Source organism: Fukomys damarensis, unplaced genomic scaffold (genome assembly GCF_012274545.1).
Source record: "Fukomys damarensis isolate Sample0158 unplaced genomic scaffold, DMR_v1.0_HiC HiC_scaffold_27, whole genome shotgun sequence".
Lineage (NCBI taxonomy): Eukaryota > Metazoa > Chordata > Mammalia > Rodentia > Bathyergidae > Fukomys > Fukomys damarensis.
The window spans coordinates 8554776-8558924 of NW_022900939.1; the positions used below are offsets into that span (position 1 = coordinate 8554776).

At 45.4% G+C, this 4149-nt stretch overlaps 1 long non-coding RNA gene across 1 annotated transcript; it reads left to right on the plus strand.

Moving 5' to 3' along the window:
- Positions 1–2570: 2570 nt before the first annotated feature.
- LOC104854153 lies at positions 2571–3742 on the plus strand. The gene is made up of 3 exons (XR_777994.2): positions 2571–2635; positions 2976–3101; positions 3670–3742. It is a non-coding gene; the product is annotated as an uncharacterized LOC104854153 (long non-coding RNA).
- Positions 3743–4149: the final 407 nt, after the last annotated feature.

The following is a 4149-nucleotide window of genomic DNA, read 5'->3' on the forward strand; positions in this document are numbered from 1 at the left end:
ATCAATGACTTCAAATTCTCAGGATTAAATCACCCGCCCCCGGCGTTACGTAAGGGCGTGCGCGTCGGGAGCGGCCTCGATCGGAAGCCGGCGCGCCGCCTGCGGTTTTGTCGCCCTCTAACGCTCGGAGGTGAAAAGTGCAGCGAGGACAAATTAAATGGGCGGGCCCTGATTTTGAAAGCCTGGCTAGGAATTCTTTGTGGAAGATGCGGGAGGCGGGGGGAGGGATGCAAAGACAATTGCTTCTCTACCCTTAAAAGATTTTACATTGACCAGAAGAATGATCTGATAAGGAAATAGAACAAGAGGCTAGAAGTGAGAAATGTATGAGAAGTCACAAACCTCATCTGCTCAAAGAATTTAACATAAATCTGCGGCAATGGGATCTCTTATTAGCAAAAAGCATTCGAGCCATTAAAAAAAAAAGCCTTGGTGTCCCCCAAGCAAGACAAATCTGTTGTCAAATTAAGCCTGCTGGAGGAGTTTGCTTATCTGCTCGCTGCCAGTGTAACGAATTGGGGCCATGGATGGTGTCTAGCAGCTAAGACGCTGATAAATAAAGGAAACCACATAAACTTACTAATAAGAGGTTCTCAGATACAAAATGAAAAAGAAGAAGTTGCAGACAATTATGAGAACATTTGTGTAAAAGTAAAACATACCAAACAAGTTTTGCATGTATGAGTAAAAGGATATTAAAATTAGATTTTAAGATTCAAACATCACAGACTATAATAGGTGGCAAATTTCAAAGCCCAACCCACTTGGGACGAATATACATAGGCAGTGGTTACAAAAAAAATTCTCTGGCTCTTGTACTTCTCATACAGATTAAGGATAGTGCTGAGTGTGGTGGTGCATGCCTGTAATCCCAGCACTCGGGAGGCTGAGGCAGGAGGATCACTGTGAGTTTGAGACCAGCCTGGGCTACATAGTGAGTTCCAGGTCAGTCTCAACTATACAGTGAGACCCTGTCTTAAAACACCAGATTAAGGATAGTAAGAAGGCTTAGACTATAGACTAGAAAGAATTAGTAAGGAGTTTTTTGTTGTTGTTGCTTTTGTATTAGGGATCGAACTTGGTAACTTGCACTTGTGAGAAGAACCACTGAGCGAAGTTCCTGGCCCAGGAGATTTTTTTTTTTTTTTTTTAAAGAGAGAGATACTGTGCTGGTCAGTATGTGGGAGCAAATGCCACCTCCTCCCCACAAACCCGGACCATTCTGAAAAGACTTGACATCTGGTCCCATAGCTATGAGACCCAAGGGACTGGAGCCTGGCACTGCCTGAAAAGCTGTGGTTACCCGTGGTGCAGAGTTCAGGTGGCCCCTTAAGGATCTACTATGTTCCCAGATTTTGCCAGAGCGAGGAAGTTTGGAATGCTTCACTTGTACCGGGGATGGAGCCAATAAAAGAGAGATTCTGGGTTCATTTTGAGTCTTGCTCAGGAGGCTTCTACCTGAAAATGAGAAAGCCCCCTTGTAGTCAGTGGTAGTGCAAACTGCCTGGTGATCCGGAGCAGGACCTTAGCACTCTGCTGTAGTTTGGATCTGAAGAGTCTTCTAAAGCGCTTTGGGGACTTGGTCCCCAGGGAGGTGTTTTGGGAGGTGTTGGAACCCTTACAAGGTAAGGCCTAGTGGGGGATGTTTAGGTCTTTGGGGGTCATGCCCTCAAAGGGGATGGTGGAGTCCCAGGCACTTCCTATCTTTCCTTTCCTTCCTGTTCATGAGGTGAACAGTGTTTCTCTACCATGCATTCCTGCCGTGCTGTGCTGCCACAGGACCAAAGCAACGTCAGTTCCTCAGGGGCTGAAGCCTTTACAGCTGTGAGCTGAAACAAACCCTTTCTTTGTACAAGTTGATTATACCGGTGGAAAGTTGTCTAACATAGCTCTTGGGGGGCCACAGCTGGGCATGGCCTCTGAAGGCCTCACGGAATACAGCACATAGCAGACCTGGTTTCTGCCTGACCAGCAAATGCCTGTATTGTGTGTTGTGGACGGTGTTTAGATGTCCTCCAAAAGCCTCACGCTTTTCCAGAGATAGTTGAATCTGGATCCTGTGATTAACTCATGGTGGGGTTAGGCCCAAGGGCACTAGGATTAAGGGTGTGAGTGCTACCTGCCCTAAGTATTCTGAAAAAGATACAAGGCATAGAAAGATGCTGTCAAGGTCTCCCTGTTGCCTTTGCTACCTTGTGCCTCATGTTGTTTCTCCTCTGCAGTGTGTTTGCCATTCCTGTCTTGGAGACAGCATACTAGGAACTGAAACCTCTACCAACCGTGAGCCATATAAACCCCTTCCCTTCTAACTTTGGGTATTGGGTATTTTGTTTCAGCAATCACAGAAACATAACTAACACATACGGCACATTTCCAGAACTTTGCTTGTTCTAATTTTTCCTCTCCTCTACTTTCTCCTGTACTTTGCCTTCTCAAAGAACCTGCTTACCACTTTGAATGGCGGATTAGGACAAGAGGGCCAAGACGGAAAGCCGGCCTCTTCCTGACAAGATCTGATTGCAAATCAAGAGCGGGTTCACGTGTTGGACTGGGAACTGTCTTTGTGAAGCAGAGAAGTCACGCGTCTGCTAGAATTTCCCTCTAGGGCTGAATGAGACTACCCTATCTGCCACAGGTGTGAATTTATGTGTCCTTGCAAACTTGGTCTGTTTAAACCAAACCCTAAGGAAATAGTTTCAAGCAGGACCTTGGGAGGTGATTAGCTCTGGAGGACTCTGCATTCATGGATGGAATAAGTGCTCTGAGAAAAGGGATTTGAGGAGTTGCAGCCTTCAGGCCTCACGCTGTGAGAATACAAGGAAGTCACCATCCATGAAGGCTGAGTCCTCACCAGACTCCAAATCCAGTGGAGCTTTGATGCTGGATTTCCTAACCTTCCAGAACTGTAAACGTTTCAGTTCTGTCACTTATAATCTCCATTGTTCATAACAGTAAATTCTGTTATCTGTGTACAGCCCGAATGGACTAATGCATCACTTGAATAAACTGTAAAGAGTTGGTGGATGACAAGAACACGACTGTATGGTGGTCACATCCCTCAAGTTAGGCACTGGATGTAGGGATACACGTGTGTGGAGAAGGTGAGAAATGGATAAAGGGGCAGGAAATGAAGCTGTGCTTTTGTTCAGAGGAGCTTTGTTTTAGCTTTTTTTTTGGTGGTGCTGGCGAGTGAACCTAGGGAGCACTGAGCAATGTCGCAAACCTTCAAAAATTAAAAAAAAAATTGTGAGACAGGGTCTTCCTAAGTTTCTCAGGCTTGTTTCAAACTTATGATCTTCCTGCCTCAGCCTCCAGGATAGCTGGGATTGCAGGCGTGTGCCGTCACACTCAGTGGGTTAATGTTTTCGTCCATTACAATGAGTGTGCTAATGTATAATGTATTACATGAATACTGATTTCACAGATTCATCTTTGAAATGAATTTTAGAAAAGACAAGACTCACTTGGGGCTTCTCTGTTTGAAAATTCATACAAGCTTCTTCACACTTGCAACTTGACTAAGTTGCCAGGTAGTTTCATTCTGCTCTCTTTTCTTCCCTTCCTGATAGAACCTGTTGAATAAGCTCCACCGTCAGGTGACTCCCATCTTCGGTTCTATCAGTCCTGGACACTTGCTTTAAATCATTTTATATTTTTCTCTCTTTCCAGCTGGTCACCTAAGCTACATGGCCCAGGGCTTGTCTTCATGATGAAAACGATGACAGCAAGGATGACATGGAGGATAGACGTAAAACGAGTCTGTGCAGTAATTACCAATGTGTGGAGCAACAGCAAAGTTCTCAGTACCTTTATGGAAATTAGTTGCCAACCTCCTGTGAGCTTGGAAATAGTATGGTCACCTCCGCTTGACAAGGGGAGCCTAATTTGTGAACTGATGTGTACAGAGTCTAAACTGGGCTAAATTGGGCTTGGGTCCTGGCAGGTGAATTCCAACACACACACTTTTTACTAAGAGAGGGTATTGCCTCTCGGTCAGACCTTTGCCCCACACCACTGTGTTCGACCAGAAAAAGCCCCCGTGCTACACCCAAAATTGATCATGCGTTCGTTAGTTTCTTTCTCACTGTACCTTCTGCCCTATGTCAGGACAAATCCCTTTGGGTCTGGGCAATCCTCCTAAAGGATTTT